Genomic DNA, 11,689 nt, shown 5'->3' on the forward strand with positions numbered 1-11,689 from the left:
TCTGAAGGTAGTAATAAGTTTCATCGTTGGTATACTAGTTGTGGAACAGCATTAGAATGCCTTAGCTGAAAAATCTTTAATACATCCACAATCAACAGCTAACCCTAAAATAATCCAGTGACATTAAATGGCATTGCTTAAATTTATCGGTTGCATTAGATCGAGAGCGGCATTAATTAAATGTGGCATCACTTTAGCAGTAGCATTGCTTGACTTGACTGCTGGCGTTATACTAACAGCAAAAAAGTGGCAATAAGAGCATGTGAGGCCCATTCGGATAGTGGGCGCACCAGTACGATGTACCTCCACAGACGTAGAGTGGTGAGGGAGGTATTGTTGCCCAGAGCAACAAATATCCAGGCATCATATGTAGATTACGTCCCATTTTTGTTCTCTTTAGCCACCTTTTTCCTATATGTGAGGACAACAAACCGATCGACTTGGTGATTCTCTATTGCGTTGTCATGCCTTTCTACCCTTCTTCAACTAAGAGACACGAGACTCGTTCCTTAGCTACTAATTTTCTCCTTTTCAACCTAGATGCGGGTTCGATGCCTACTCTCTTGTACAGTACAGTCTCACTTCCTTTCCTTATTCAACCCAGACATGGATTAGTCTGCATGAAGTAGGGTTTCCTTTAATAGTGCAAATTATGGTTTTCGTCTGCGTGGCAAGCAGAGCAGAGGATAGCAAACTGGGAAGATGGTGGAGTGGAAAAAGGTCCACATGCAACGACGTGGCAGATGGGGCAATAGAACAAGGGTGTGGTTCAAAAAGAGGTAGCATACCTGAGGGTCGGCGAGAAGTGGCTTCGCTCGTGGTCGTTGTCCTCCGCACACACTATGGCAGCGAGCTTGGGAACGGAGGCCATCCCGCGCGGGCGCTAGGTCTGAGAGGACGGCCTTGTCGTTAGTGCGTGACCTCTCTCGCCGATGACGAGTGCGTCAACGCTGCACGTCCTTTTCTTCCCCGGCAGATCTGTGACCAAAGGTGAGGAGGGAGAGAGAGGCTGTCTTTTTTTGATCTGGAGACAGGGTGATAGTGTGAGAAGCAAGTGGTCAGCCCTTAGCAAGAAAGTGCTGAATCTCCAGCCTATATATCTTTTTATACTACTAGTACTGGAGGTGGAGTAGTGGTAGAGTAGTTTATATTTTCTCTGCGTACAGTACCAGTTAGTCGTGCTTCAAAACTGAACGGCACGCCATTAAAAAAATAAAGGTCGATAACTAATGCGGCACCTCGGGCCAACGCGGCCAGATCGCATTTTGCACGAGAAATTACACACCCTGTTTTGTTGACATGTGGTCCCGTTCCAACATATCAGTGAGACGACGGCGAGTCCTTTTCTACTTATATTTCCTATGGCAAACTGGCAACCGTCCACTGACTCTTCGCCTTTCCCTCTCGATTTGGAACTGCTGTTGCACGCTCTTCCTCTCCCTCCTCCATTTTCCTTCAGCCCTTCACCCTTCCTTCTGCCATTGTTCGATCGTCTTCTCCATGGAGGGAACAGGCTGGAAACGACCCCGTTATTCTTGCCCCGATCTGAAAGATGACGTGGTGGAGGAACTCATTGATCGGTGCGATGTCATCACCTTGGCTAGCATGGAAGGTTCGTTCAAGACCATTCTCGACTCAACTAATAACATCATTACAAGGAACCCAAGAGTCAAGGAGCGGTTTGATCTCCCCTATCTTCTTCGCCGTGACCCTGATGACGGGCGCGGGGACGACGGAGGCCTCGCCTTGTGCAAGTTGATGCCGCTTGATAATGATACGTATGATGTTAAGATGCCATCGCTTGAGGGTAAGGCTTGGGCAGGCGCAAATGGAGCTTGGGTTCTTTACATTGGGTCCAACTACGAGTGGAAACTTGTGAATGTGTACACTCATGACTGGGTTCCACTTCCAAAAATCTCAGCAGCCTGCACAGAGGTTAAGCACACCGGTATTGTACGCACGTTCAAATATGATCATGGTGACTGTCTTCTACGGAAGATAGCAATTTGTCGAGTTCCCAACCGCTCTTGGAATTACAAGAACTATGAAGTTATTGCTATCTTTGACAAGCTTGTTGCCGTCCTTCGTGGTTCGACTGGATGGATATTGCTCAAAAATCAGTTTCTGTACATGGATGAGTACGGTGATGCAATTCAATACGAGGGCCTTGTGTTTTATTCCACCACTCATGGCACTGTTTTTGCATGGGATCCTCGTAGTTTCGGTAGGTTTGTATTCCACCGTAATTATAATTGTTTCATCCACATCCATGTGGGTTCGCAAGTTTCCCTTTACTAATTAACCTTCTTCTTGTGTTTCCAAGGTCATGTGAACATTCCATCGCCTATACTTGAAAAATTTTATAACCAAGGGGGAGATGACGATGGTGATGATCACGAGCATGAGGACGAGCAACGCCCATATACTCTGTGGCGCCTGGCAACTAATTCTGGTGGATCACCTCTTCTTGTGTGTATACTACTAAGGAAGCAGGTGTAGTCTCCCATGGTCGCACTCTCCGGACCTATTCCAACACCCGTTGCATGGTATTCGGGATGGATACTAGTGTGCTAGCGCCAACACCTTCTCCCGGGTACAGAATTGATAGTCTTGGAGAAAACTCGCTCTTCCTTGGACAAAACTATCCAATGATGGTGAAAGGCGATCCAACTGCTGTTGACACAATGTTACTACCATTTATGAGAAGCAACTGTGTCTATACCTCACACATTTGGGTGGTTCCCTACCCTGGTACTGATATAGTAGGCTTAGTGCCTTCTTGATGCATTCATTGTTGATTTGCGGAGGCGGGGGAGTAGAAGATATCCAACTTCCATAACTGCTTCTGTAAGTAGGATTAGTGCCTTCTCGATGCATTCATTGTTGATCCGCGGAGGCTCGATCTTCCGTGCTTCTTTCTTCTTCGAGTGTAAAGAAGTAGATGTTGCTTCCTCGCATCTAGTCTCATGTCTAGCCTCTATTCTAGTAGGAGTATCAACAAGTGCACTAGTCTCATCTCTAGCCTCTATGCTAGCTAAAAGTGATAGAACATCTACTAAATTGCGCTCTATCAATATATCGATGTACTCTTCTTCCCAATACCAAAACTTGCATCCATTCTACTCCCTCCGTTCCACAATACATGCCTTCTATTTGTCAAAATATAGATGTATCTAGACATGTTTTAGTATATAGGTACATCCATTTTTAGACAAATGGAAGTCATGTATTTTGGAATGAAGGGAGTACACAATAAACTTTTTAAGTTAGCACAACTAGTCTAATCCGAGAGCACAACCGAAGATTTGGTCGGGTTCTTCCTCCTTTTGCCGACACGTTGGACATCCAGCATCCAGGTCATGTCATGCAAGAAAATAGAGTGGTAGTTGAAGCCACGTGATGGGCATCTTGGGTTAAACTGTAAATAGAATCTCACTACTCTTGAGTAACTCCAAAAGCGGCCACCGAAGATCTTTATTGGATTTGTTTTTCATCACCAGCACGTCGAGGTGAAGGATGTGCAGGTTCAGTGGGTCCTTTTGCGTTTTCACTAACATGTGGGACCGCGTGTGAGCAACCAAACGATGGGCTCCACGCGTCCGCTGGCTGGCTGAGAAGAGAGATAGAGGAGGGCTGAGCACACACTCTAGGAAATTTGTTCTTCGTACCTCGATATAGGCTTGATATAGTGGGGTGGCATGGGCCATAACTAGCATTCACGTCTAGCAGTACGGCACATGCCACCCACACGAGTCCCATCCGACACCAATTTTCTTGGAGTCCGTGCTACAGCCATCTCTTCTCCCTCCTGTTTTCTCAGCCATCACACGGTGGGCGGGGTGGCGGTTTGCCGATAGTCAGTTTGCTCAACTGCGGTCCCACTTGTAAGTGAAAATGCAACACCGCACGCATTCCCCCTTGAGCGGCGTGCCGGACCAACCGTGCGGGGGTGCGACACAAACATGGCAGGCTTTTCCTTTTGAACTCGTAACTGGTAAAATTTGGTTTTGCTCCATGGCGCGACCGATAGATAGAAAATAACGATTTTGCCTAGAGTAATGAGAAGTTTGATTCTGGCGCCGTTCATGCATAGAGTACATACGAAAATTATGAAGTTGATGCGGAAGGTAAGATAATTACTAGTAGTACCATATACTACTACATGGATTTGACGAAAAGATAAAAATACATATGGATCCATCAACGACATCCTCACGCCCTAGTGCGCCGGGTCACCAACCGACATGTGAGGAGCAGCGGCATTGGCGGTGAGCTCAACGTGCTTCTGAACAATGTCGTCCAAGGTTGCCCTGTGGTCCAAGAAGGCCAGTGTCCTATCGTCCTCCTCTTGCATGTAGTAGTCCTTGTGGATGATTTGCACGTAGACGTGGGTGATTATGTCGATGGTGTGTTGTTGCACCAGGAGCTGCGCGCCGAGCGCGACCTCGAGGTGGACATTCTCCGGCGCGACGGCGGGCAGTCGCAGGGCCACCAGTGCGTCGAAGAGGTTGTCACCATAGTGGATGTTGAGGGTGACGGGCATCACAGAGCCTGGGCTTATCGGCTGGAGGCGTACGTCAAAGACATCCGTGACCTTCTTGACGATGGTGAACTTGTTGAGGAAACCGATGAGTACCTCATCGAACAAGGAGACGAAGCTGTCGTCCAAGCGGCCCCTCGCCCTGGTGGCCTGAAGCAATACCTGGAGACGTTCCTCGGTGCCGGGCCGCAGGCCAGCGTCATGGACCATCTGGCACAGCCGGCTGATGCTCGCGCTCATCGCCTCCATGGGTCTAGCTTAGCTTAGTCAACTGATCTTGAGATTCGAGTGATCACTCTTGCCCTTGGTTAGTGTGCGTGGGTGTGTAGCATTTCGTACTACTCCTCGGCCCTCTACTGCACCTGCCTTTGGCTGTATGATAGGTGGGCCAGCCACCCCTTGGGCCCACGTGTCATTCACCCAAATGCAGTTGCAGTAAGTCAATGAAGTTGCGTCCCCCTCTGTGCCGGTGCGGTATAGTCATCTCACCGGACCTCTAGTTGGGGCCAAACGAGAGAAGTTTGATGTTTACTGGTTTATTGGTCCCCTTTGCATTTTGCGCCTAGTTTTGACCTTTGATTTAACTAATAAAATGTTAATGCATGTAAACAAAAATGTTGTGTAAGTCACCTTACGAAAACCAAATAATCCCAAAACACTTATGCACGGTGCATTAACTTCCTCCTTGTTTCTTATTTCGTGACATATCAACCAATGAGAGATGTGGGCCGTGCATGCTTTCAATGACTTGAGACTACCAAACATGACATGCAGTGTTTAGTTCATTGCATGTAATCCTATTAGTTAGCAAAAAGACATTAAGTTATCTCACCAATAGGAATAAAACAATACACAATGTATTTATTTACAAAGGGAGTAGTACATTTTTTGTGACATGCATTACTAGATATTGCTAGTCAAATACTAAAATCTAGATGGACGTGGTAGTACTCCTAAATCCAGATGGTGGTGGTACTAGTACTAGTAGTAGTACTACCAATGTAGTAGGAGTACTAGCACTGTACTACCCGTTGGTCAAATTATTACGTGTTGCTCCTCACAGTGAAGTGACAAGACCCTGCGCTAGAGATGACACCAGAGTATAGGCGCCGTGTTCGGCATACCATAGTCAGCCTCACCGTCTGCAGTCACTATGATCATGGCTGTAGAGCTAGCCTGCTTACAACTAGCCCTGTTCGACATAATTTCCTGTGCATAGATGCCCGTGCATTGCACGGAACACCAAGATTGGTGGTGGACGGCACCGGCAGCGGCCACCGCGCCAGATTTTTCCACGGCCTTCTAGATGTGGTGGGGAGGAGATAAGGCTGATTGTGAGAGACAAGGAGTTGTTTGTAAATAGGGAACAAGTGTGGGCATCTTTTTGCAAAAATGGAGAAGTTTGGTTTGTATGCGTCAGATCTAGATCCGACGGCTATTGGTGAAAGATGGGAGGCATAACATCATCACCAACTCAGGACCTGTTTGATTCGCAGGATTTTGAAAACGCAGGAATAGGACACGGCAATATTACAAGTTTCAAACTGATATTACAAATGTTAGGAGTAATGATGCACCTACGAAGATGGATTTACTAGGAAGTTTACGTAAGAACTTTCGTTACTTTAGGTGGATGCAGCATTATCGTACAAACTAAAATCCACCACCCTGACAAGTCACTAATGGGCAAATAAGTTTTCGAGTATCTGGCCACTTGATGTTTAAAAAACAAATTCAACTTCTACGGAGACTTTGTCATTTAGGCTTAGACGCTTGCGGTGATCAGCACGCCATTCATTGTTGCGCCAGAGAATGCCAAACCTCATTACCTTGAGCACACTTGCCTCCAGAACAAAGAAACTGGCCAATTTAATCTCAGATGTGCTGCCTCGGTAGTCGATCATATCAATTTCTATTAGATGGAGATCAAGGCATTCGATGAGATTGTTATAGTGCAGCACATTTTTCACTTTCGGGTCTTTTTTTATCTGCAAAAGAAGAGAACATATTAGAGCAGCTGGCTGTATAAGATTGCCGTGTCATCAAGAGGTACCAATATCATTCCCTCATATGATAGGGTTGGCTGGCTAGTGATATTTTTCACTCTCTCTCTCTCTCTCTCTCTCTCTTTGTTTCCTCTCATTTAACTAGGAGCACGAGAAGAGCTTGGGCATTTGTTGCCTTCCACTATGTGGCTGATGCCATATTTCGCAAAGGTATGCCACATAATACGCATCAATGTCAAATCAAAAGATTTTGGCACCGCTCTCGCGATGTGAGAGAGTTGGCACCGCTGTGCACACAGACCCACATGTATAAACAAATCAATCAAACCAACTAAACCAGCCTCTCGCTCTCCCAAACAAGTGTTTTTTTATTGCCTCAGTCCTCTCTCTCCCACACAAGTGTTTTTTCATTGCGTGAGTTAATTTGGCACCGGAGCAAAGTAGGTGATCCAGATTGGGGCACCAGGTGAGCAATGGAGGGGCATCGATGCCAAATGCATCACAAGTGAATTTGGCACGTGTTTTGGCCTACATAGCCCACTTTTGTACTCCCTCTATCCCAAAATTCTTGTCTTAAATTTGTCTAAATACGGATGTATCTAGTTACATTTTAGTGTTAGATACATCCATATCTAAACAAATGTAAGACAAGAATTTTGGGACCGAGGGAATTCTACCTCGTAGTTAGTATAAAATTTTGACCATAGATTTACCTAAGAAAATGCCAATGCATGTCACTAAAAATTACACCATTTGAAATTATGTTCAAATACGAATCCAACGATATAGTTCTTAGTGACATGCATTAACATTTTGTCAGTTAAATCTATGGTCAAATTTTGATACTACAAAATTGGAAGAGTAAACCAGGACGGAGGTAGTACTTTCTCTTAGGGTAACCATAGAGTTACTGGAGTAGTCTAAGTTACTTTCCACTATGACTAGCCTAGGATACTATAGTAGTATAGCATAAAAATGATGCAGGTGATCACGTGAGAAAAAAACACTAAAAACATTTCTTTTGGTGCAGTGCGTAGATGCAGTTTTGAACACTACACTTCTCATCGTAATTTGGGGAAATTACGAAAAAATTGAGCTACGTTGTGATTACCATTTACTAATAGGAAATAAGTTTCACCACGATGAGTAGCTTCTCCGTGCACAGAAAGAATGCAAGGAATCCAACAACTTGATCCAGATTGGGGCTGATAGATTTTAGTGCCAAGATCTTCACTGTGCGCATGGACAGGGTCAAGCTTGTGGGAATCATTTTCTGGAAGACGGTCGTAAATACATCAAGAAGAAATTTAAAAATGTGAATTTTAAGAAGATGGAGAACAAGATGAGCGTTGTACCTGAACAATTATGGATCCAATAAGGAGTTCGGAGAATTTGGCAGACGAGTACACCAATGCTATCAATTTCGGCGCGTCAATGACCCTGTTTTTTGTTGGACCTTCTAGATCCGATACAAGCAATCTCTCAAGGAAAGGCGCATTCTCAATGACCATAATGTGGAACAGCTGGAGTGATCTCTTCCCAATTGATGTCTTGTTGCGGGGCTAGCAAGACACATAAATCCATCGGAGATTCGTTGAGGCGATGTGGAGGCTAATGAACCCGTGGATCTACTCAAGACGAAGGTACTTGAGCACAGTACAACTGCTGAGCAGGTGCTCCATAGCCTTCTTTGAGATGACAACGTCGAAGAGGTCGAGCTGCTTGAGTTGGGGGAGAAGAAGGGCGGGCGTGACATTAATCTGGGGAAGATAGCAGGAGCTGAAGTTGGCGCAGCGTAGCATTGGCGTGAGGTGGAGCGCGGACGACGGCAGAGAGCGGCATCGTCCAGCTTCAAAGCTGAGCTCCTCGAGCTGATCTAGGGCAGGGGATAAGAACCACTAGTCGAACTTGGGTTCGACCTTGCAGTTGGTACCGAACATGCGGATGTCAAGGCGTCTGGCTGGCCTAGGGTGCGATGAAAGGATCTTGGAGACTGCGGCCATGCGTTTGCAATCCCCGTCGCAGAGGCAGCTATCGACCGTGAGGTTGAGGGGGATGCGGTGCCAGAGGGGGCGCCACCGCCGGGAGAGCAGGGCGGTCCGCACGACAGATTTGGTGGGGAGGAGGCTGATGATGATGAGCAGCATGTCGTCGGGGAGGCTGCTGATGAAGTCCAGGCTCGCCGGATGCGGTTTTGGCTCGAGCCTCCTTCACTTGTTAGCTACCTCGCCGTCCATCTCAACCAGCGGCGACACCGGTGTACACGTGTGCTGGTGTGTGTTGTGTGCTGGGTGTGCACGAGTGTGTCCTTCTGTGCATGCCGCCGCGCAGTGGTGAATTGTGCGCGAGTGCGTCCTTCATGAGCAAGAAGTGTGTCCTCAATGCGCCCTCAATTTACTAGCGTGCGGGGTACTACCCCAAGTGGTTTCAACTTTGTTTACTTCACCGCGTGTCAGATGGGCCTCTAGTTTACTTATTTTCACCCACTGCCGCATGGGCCAGCACACGAAGATACAGAACACGAGCTGACAAGGCAGCATGTGGACTGGTTGACCGGTCAACTAAACAATATACAGAGCTATACGTTGACACAGTGAGCGTATAATCCGTCGGTATCGAGAGTTCGAGTGAGAGGGGAGGCCCGTGAAAGATAGCAGAGAGAGAGAAAGAGCTACTCCCTCCGTTCGATAATGTAGTTCCAACAATTTTTTTAAAGTCAAACTATTGAAACTTTGACCAAGTTTATAAAGAAAGTACTTATATCTACAATACCAAAGATAAATGATAGTATGAAGTAAGTACATGTTGTGATGAATCTAATGATCATTCCAGATGTAAATGTTTTTCTCCACATATACCTGGTCAAACTTTTCTGAGGTTTGACTTTTCAAAACATCCATATGCTTATAGACGTGATAGAGTTCCTAACTAGAGAGAGAGAGAGAGATAGAAAGAGTGAGTGAAATACGTGTGTGTGCGTGTGTGAAAGAGACATGGACAACACACGACAAAAGTAGAGAAAAAGCATGCGTGTCTTATGCAAACATAGCACGCATGCATCTTTGACAACGGAGGCAAGGTGAGGAGATAGTGTGTGGTTGTTTGGAACCAAGAGAGCAAGACCCCTAGCACGTGGCCGAGAGGGGTCTGACAAACAAGGGAGAGAGGTCGAGAGAGACGTATGGAGAAAATGCAGACATGGGGAGGAGAGAGTGTATGTTTGTCATATAGAGATCCCCTAGAGATCGTGATGGGACTACATGGGTGGGAGATTGAGTGACAAGGTGTGTGCGTGATAGAAGATGCCCCGAGAGATATCGAGATAGACGTATGGATGGAAGGATACTATACATGTGTTCCTGATGCTAGTAAGAGATAATCATACTTAGGAGGGGGGAGTGCTTGCGCCTATGATGGAGTGAGGGATTATGGTACTTAGGGGGGTGCATGTCACATGGAGAGAGAACAAGGGCGGAGAGTGTTGGATGGGTCTATATGTATAGCGCGAGCGAGACATGTGTATGTGTGAACTAGGGAGATATAAGGTCAGTTTGGCTTGCGTCCTGAGCATCATTTTCCTAGCCTGGGGTTGTGGCTGGATTCATGCACGCTTGTTTGGTTGCTACCTTGTGAAAAAGAAAGCCCGCCTTGCCTGGATTGCCTTGCACTTTAATTAGCCTGGCTGGACTCCAGACATTGCGAGTAGCCTGGCCTAGGCGACCGATTTCGAACGCCTGGCCATGCCTGGTCGTGCGGCCACGAGGCTAACAGCAACCTGGATGGATATTACCATTAAATAATTGCTGCATGGATTGATTGATGGGACGTTCATGCTTTGCCTGGCCCAGGAACGAACCAAATGCTTCAGCACCACGAAAGCCTGGCTAGGCAGAAATATTTTACATCTCACGTCCACACCAGGCAGTACTGGCCATCAAGGCATGAGGGTCAGGTCACGAACCAAACTGACCAATAAAGTTTGAGAGAGATTGAGGAGCCCCGATAAGGCTAAGTGGTGCGTCAGATAGCTGAGAGGGGGAAAGAGATATTCCATCCGCTCGATAATGCAGTGCATGTAAATTTTTTAGAAGTCAAACTTTGGAAACTTTGATCAGGTTTATGCAAATGTTATTTATATCTGCAATACCAAAGATACATCATACAAAATGACATCTCATGGTGAATCTAGTGGTATATGTTTGCCGTTCTAGATGTAATTTTTTTCTCCACGTACATGGTCAAACTTTGTGATGTTTGACTTTTCAATAAAACTATATGCTATGGATCGAGGAGAGTGCCTAAGTCGAGACAGATCAAGTGCGTGTGAAGGAGAATGAGTAAGTGTGCAAAAAGAGTATGTGTGTGAAAGAGAAAGTGACAGCAAACGATAAATTAGAGAGAGAGTGTGTGTTTTTTCGTTTCTTATGCGAACATATCACGCATGCATCTCCGAGATAGAAAAGCAAGGTGAGGAGATACACGAAGATAGCTAGTGTGTGATTGGTCGCAACGGAGAGAGACACTCCTGTAGCACATGTCAAATAGAGGTCTGGCCAACAAGGAACAAAGGTCAAGAGGGACACATGGATGACATGGACGCATGGGGAGGGAGAGAGGGTGTGTTTGTGATAGAGAGATCCCCTCGAGATCGTGAGGGGACTATATGGGTGGGAGATCGAGGGAGGTGCATGCGCGATAGAAAGATGCCCCGAGAGAAATCAAGATAGACCATGCACATGTTTGTGATGGAGACTAAGATTAGCTAGTCATATACATATAGGGGGGACTTCGCGTGCCTACAATTGAGTGAGAGACCATCATACTTGACTAGCTAGGCATGAGATTGTGTGTGTGCATGTGAGATGGAGAGAGAACGAGGGATAGAGATAGATTTTTAGATGGGCCTATTGAGTGCGAGTGAGATATGCATGTATATGTGTGACCCAGGTGGATGGAGAGTTTGAGAGAGAGGGGGAGAGCTCCGAGACGACAGAGTGGTGCGTGAGAGAGTTACGGGCAACGAGCAGAGGAATTTATGTGCGTACGACGAGTGCACCCAAGATATCTAGCTTGGACTAGCTAGAGTATCATACATAGTGTGCAAGAGAGACCTATAGATGGTGTATATATGCATGCGAACTAG

Source organism: Triticum dicoccoides, chromosome 1B (assembly GCF_002162155.2).
Source record: "Triticum dicoccoides isolate Atlit2015 ecotype Zavitan chromosome 1B, WEW_v2.0, whole genome shotgun sequence".
In the NCBI taxonomy this organism is placed as follows: Eukaryota; Viridiplantae; Streptophyta; class Magnoliopsida; order Poales; family Poaceae; genus Triticum; species Triticum dicoccoides.